The sequence below is a fragment of the Medicago sativa genome, chromosome 8 (assembly GCF_051527215.1).
Source record: "Medicago sativa cultivar Bolivia chromosome 8, Bolivia_mono, whole genome shotgun sequence".
Lineage (NCBI taxonomy): Eukaryota > Viridiplantae > Streptophyta > Magnoliopsida > Fabales > Fabaceae > Medicago > Medicago sativa.
In genome coordinates this window covers 13520568-13526567 of record NC_140756.1, presented here as the reverse complement: position 1 = coordinate 13526567, position 6000 = coordinate 13520568, and the positions used below count along the sequence as shown (strand labels likewise).

General features: G+C 37.6%; 1 non-coding gene across 1 annotated transcript; it reads left to right on the top strand.

The window, feature by feature from the left end:
* Positions 1–2599: 2599 nt before the first annotated feature.
* LOC146897122 (small nucleolar RNA R71) lies at positions 2600–2707 on the top strand. Its single transcript, XR_015024354.1, has one exon. It is a non-coding gene; the product is annotated as a small nucleolar RNA R71 (small nucleolar RNA).
* The last annotated feature ends 3293 nt before the right edge of the window (positions 2708–6000 follow it).

Sequence of the window (6000 nt, the reverse complement as noted above, 5' to 3'; positions counted from 1 at the left end):
AAGTTAGCACTGTCTCCTTCATCAAGATTGTTCTCTTCATGTACCTGATTATCATCAACATACACCAAATTTGCTTCCACCTCGATGCTAGTCCGAGATGGGTTAGGAAGTAGTAACAAAATAGACACATGAAGCTTGAGTGAATATTGCATGGGCGGATGATGTTTTATGAAGTTCATTGCAATGAGGGTTTCTATGTTTAGCCTATTGTTTCTCTCAATTGGATTTACCTCCTCATTTTCACCCACTCAAAATTGCCTAGTTATGTATGTGATGATGCCACCCACTACTATCTCCCCCTTTCCGGCAGGTCTATTACCTACATCGCAAGATAATCAAGCAAGTAGAAACAAGTGTTCATAGCCTAAGTGGAAACAACTCTATGGTTAGGATTATCAAAAGTCAACCTATTTTTAGAAAAGAAAACAATTGAACTTAGGAACTCATAGGTGAAATTCTCATACCCTCTCATAGGTTTCAATATCTCAATCCATCCTAAGTTTCCTAGCAACTTATACACATTATCTCTAATGCCTAGCACATTCAAGCTATGAGAATCAGGAAATCGACAAGGATGTACAGATTTAGAAGTTAGAACTTTATACCTATCCCTTTGTGTGTTGTCTTTGAATTGAATTCCATGATTCTTTGCCGGTGCTTTCTTCTTGGCTTGAGGTCCTCCGGAAGAGCTTGCTACTTCTTTACCACCTCTTCTTGAAGCCATTAACCTTAGGTTGACTTTGTGTGGTTTGGGTCAAGGTTAGGGTTGGGAAGAATTTTGGTAGGAAAGGTTGGTTTAGGTTTGGGTTTGATGTTCAAGTAAGGGTTATGAGTATAGATATGGAGATTGGTTAAGAATATGTGGTTTTTGGGTTAGGTTTTAAGGAAATAAGGCTTTGGTGAATTATGGGTTTGGGTGGATGAAAGTTGTTTTTGATGGAAGGGTTTTGTGTAGAATGAAGTTAAGAGTTGATTGGGTTAAGGAGTTGATTGATTTGGTGAATTTTTTAGGGAGATATGAAGGTTTGAAGGTTTCTGGTTATTAAGGATTTAGGGAGGAAAAGTCAGGCACGGCCGTGCAATGCACAAGTGCGGACCGTGCCAAGCACAGGCACTGTTCGTGCCAAGCACGAGATTATTTTTTTTTTTTTTTTTGGTTTTGGACAGGCACGGCCGTGCCATGCATAGGCACGGGCCGTGCCAAGCTTCTGGAAAAAAATGGTTTTGGGCAGGTTTGGTTAGCACGGCCGTGCTATGCACGGGCACGGGCCGTGCCATGCACGGGTCAATGACTTCAATTTTTTTTTTTTTTTTTCGCATCATATTTGGACAAGTACCTATAAAACAAATTAAAACAACACAAAACAAACAAAATAAAAGCAATAAAAGTCGTGGGTTGCCTCCCACGAAGCGCTTGTTTAGAGTCACTAGCTTGACGGTTAGAAGGTGGTTTATCTATCCTATACCCAATCTCTCAGAAAGGGATAATGGCAACAAACTAACATGCTCTCCCAAATCACACATGACTTTCTCAAATGTTTTATATCCTATGACACAAGGTATGGAAAATCTCTCTGGATCCTTAAGTTTAGGTGGCAATTTGTTTGGAAGTATTTCAATAAAATTTCTAAACTGCTCATCTAACTTGGATTTAGCAAACTCTTGTGTTAAAGGAATTTTAGCCTCATGAGATGGTGAAACAAATGGCTTGTCATTCTCTCCTATAGCTTTCTCACTTTGAGGCTTATCACTTCCTATCTCTCGTTCATTGTTCTTAATTTTCACAACGGGGTCCTCTAATTGGTTACCATCCCTAAAAATAATAGCACGTATATGGTCTTTGGGGTTGGTTTCGGTTTGGCTTAGAAGGACTTCGGAGGTTTGAGAGGGAGTAGCCAGCTGTTGGGGTACTTGAGAAGTCTGAGTCTCTATCATCTTACTGTGAGTAACTATGGAGTCTACGTTCAATGTATGTTTGGCAAGAGAGTCCTTCAAAAATTCAGTTTGGTTTTTAAACTCTTGGAGCTGCTCAGATTGATTTATAAGAAAATTTTCTAAAAAAAGTTCCAAGCTGGATTTTTGAGGGACTATTTGGTTGTTTGCATAACTGAGTGGTGTTGTTTCTTGTCCAAAAAGATTTTGAGGGGTTTGAAAAAAAATTTGGTTATTTTTAAACCCTTGATTATATTGAGCATAGTTTACTTGCTCAGGACTTCTAACAACACTACCTAGTTGGCAATCAATGCCAATATGGCCAAATACACCACAAACTTCACAAAGAGGTGATACAGGGGCAGGTGTGACAGCACTAGTATTTATTTTATCAATTTTTTGTGTGAGTGCGTCAACTTTAGCAGCTAGATGATCAAGGGAAGAATTTTCATACATACCTACCTCTTTCTGAGAGGGTGAATGAGCAACATTAGTGGTGTCCCTTCCGTAGGTCCACTGATAGTGGTTTTGTGTCATGTCCTCGATCAAAGAATATGCTTCTGTGTATGTTTTGTTCATCAGAGCTCCACCTGCAGCTGCATCAACATAAATTTTTGTGGGATACAAAAGGCCATTATAAAAAGTGTGAATAATAAGCCAATTCTCTAAACCATGATGGGGACAAAGTCTAAGCATTTCTTTGAAACGCTCCCACGCATCGTAAAGAGATTCTCCATCCTTTTGAGTGAATTGTATGATTTGTTTTCTTAAGTGAACAATTTTAGAATGAGGAAAGAATTGGGCAAGAAAAGTTTGCCTCATTTGTTGCCATGAAGTGATAGAACCAAGTTTTAATGAATTAAACCAAGCACTAGCTCTTCCCCCTAAGGAAAAAGGAAAGTAGTGCAGCCTTACGACCTCTTGGTTTGCATTCACGGTTCCACTGAGTCTTAAAAAAGTTGAAATATGAAAATTCGGATCCTCAGTGGTTGATCCGAAAAATTGATTTTGCTGAACTAACTCAATAAGTTCAGGTTCTATTTCAAAATTGTCATCAACCGTTGGGTACACAATAGCATCGTATGACTCATTTGAAGATGGGATTGCATACTCTATGAGAGTGCATTCCTTAGCCATATCGTTATTATCTTCCCAAGAAGTTAAAGGCAAAAGAAGAAATAGAAAAAGATTTTTTTTTTTTTATATATAAAATAAAATAAAATAAAGAGAAAGATTTTTTATTTTTTTTATATGAAGTAAATAAAATAAAATAGAATCAAATAAAGATTTATTTTTTTTTTATAGAAAGAAATATAGAAACAATAAAATAAAATAAAATAAAACAACGAAAAAGATTTTTTTATTTATTTATTTTTTATAGTCTAATCACTATTAAAAAGTTAATCAAATTTCAACAACTCCCCGGCAACGGCGCCAAAAACTTGATAAGCCAAACCGCAAGTGCACGGTCTATCGAAGTAATAGTAGTAGTAAAGAGTATCGTTCCGCTAGGGAGTTGTGAATTCAATTAACTTGTGAATTCAATTAACCTTTAGAGAATGATTAGAAGAGAAGAAAGATTATAAAATAGGGGGTTGATTGCTGAAAGTAAATAACAATAATAATAAAGATGCCTTGGGATTATTGGTTTGCCATAATAACAAATCCTTCACTAGACAAGACCTAAACATCTAATTTCATGGTTTACACACTAATTTCTAAAGACCGGTTTCCCTTAGCCCCTCACCTTTCCGATGAAGGTCCGGTGAGAGTTTACTTCTAGCAACCAAGCCTATTTCGCTGACAGGATTACTAGAAGATGCATAGAGGATTGAAACTACTCTTTGTCTCAATAATTGCAAAGACTATTTCACTGTTTTGCAATTATTGTCTAGATTCACTTGTGATGACATCTTGTCATTACGTAATTTTATATGTATTTTAGCACAAAAATGGAGTTCACAAGGAGACTTATGCAGCAAAAGAGCAGAAAAACTGAAGAAAATACAAAGAAAGAAAACGTGTCACGATTTATCAGAAACGTGACACGATTTAAGAGCTTCAGAAAGGTTTGGTTCGACATTATGAAAACGTGTCACGATTGGTAAAACGTGACACGATTTGGTGAAGCCCTAATTCAGTTTCTTGCTCCAGAAGGTAAAAACGTGTCACGATTCACTTAAAACGTGACACGATTTGGGCGATTTTCTGTGCCTATTTATGCTGAAGTCTATTCCAAAAACAAGGGTTACGAATTCTAGAGAGCCAAGTGCGATTTTGCAACTGCAAGGAAGACCAGGAGGACGATTTCTTCATCTTCCAACCACTTTGTGTATGTTTTATTACCTCTAATGATTATGTTATTTGTAAACACTATTATGAGTAGCTAAATCCATTAGAGGTTAGGTCTGAGATGATTCGTTGTAACCCTAATTGAGATATTATGTTGTGAAACTCTATTTATTGTGAATGATATTCTAGTCTTTATTCAATTCAATTGTTCTTAATGCTTTTTATATCCTGATCAAATATAAATATGATTTTGTGAGAATGAATGACTACTGACCATAGCTTTCTACTTAGACCTATTGAATTGTTCTAATAAACATGGTTAGTCTAGGAATGGATAATCGTTTATTAGTGATATTAGGTTAACGTGCTTTAAACCTTCGAAGATTATTAGACCACCTAAGGGATTAGGGGCTGTAGTTTAAGAAGAGGGTCCTAACTCAAGGGATTGATTAGGACTATTTTGTTAACTATCGTGGGATTAGAAGATCATTCATACGAATAGGTGCAACATAACAATTAGGGGAACATAGATGATTCGATAGACCTAAACTCATCTCTCTCTTATTCTTGAAAACCAATTTATTTTTAGCAATTACTTTTATGCAATCAAACCAATCTACTGCCTAGTGGCAAATCATAATACCCTTTATACATCCTAAAATACAACGTGGTTGAATTATTGAGATTAAAAACAGTCCTCGTGGGATCGATATTTTTACTACTTCGATAGTATTTGGTGCACTTGCCAGAGATCTATCAAGTTTTTGGCGCCGTTGCCGGGGACTGTTGAATTATTTCAACAAGGCAATTACGTTATAATTTAGGGTTTTTGCAATTTAATTTTTTTTCTGTTTTTAATTTTTTATTTTTCTGTTTTCATATTCACTTGATTACTTTGCGTTGTGCAGTGCTACTAAGGTATTTTGCTGTTTATGCGAGGTAAACAGAGCTCGGACGACTTAGAGTACGATCCGGAAATTGAAAGAACTGCTAGAGCACTTCGGAAAGCTGTCCGATCGCAAAGGTTAGCTCAATCCGTTCCACCGGGTGTTCGAGAACAAGTACCGGAGCAATTCTCAAGTGAATCTGAAACAATCTCTTCTCCTAAATCTGCAACTATGGAAGGGGAAGGAGTTGTACCACCAAGACCTAAGCTTGGAGACTACGGGTTAGCCACTCATCGCGGTCAACTGACCCACACTTTTCAACCAGCTAACCCCGTAGCTTTCGACATCAAGACAACTGTCCTCAACGGTTTGAGGGACAAGCAATTCGATGGGACTGAAGCTATGAGTCCTCATGAACATTTGAGCCGCTTTGCTGAAACCTGCGAGTTTTGTGTGCAACCAGCCACCGTAACTGAAGCACAAAAGAAGCTAAGGCTGTTTCCCTTCACCTTGACGGGAAGAGCAAAAGATTGGTTGCTAACAATACCGAACGGGACTGTCCAAACATGGGAAGAGTTAGAGCTGAAGTTCTTGGAGAAATATTTCCCTATGTCTAAATATTGGGAAAAGAAGATGGAGATCTCTAACTTCAAGCAAGGAGAAGGTGAATCATTGTATGATGCTTGGGAGCGATTCAACTTGCTTCTTAAGAGATGCCCTAATCATGAGTTCACCGAGAACCAATACCTCCAAATCTTCACTGAGGGGGTAACACCAAACACTAGAATGTTCTTAGATGCTTCCGCGGGAGGTAGTCTCAAGAGCAAAACTGATCATGAAGTCCAAGCTTTGATAGAAAACATGGCTGGAAATGAGTATCGTGCTGAAG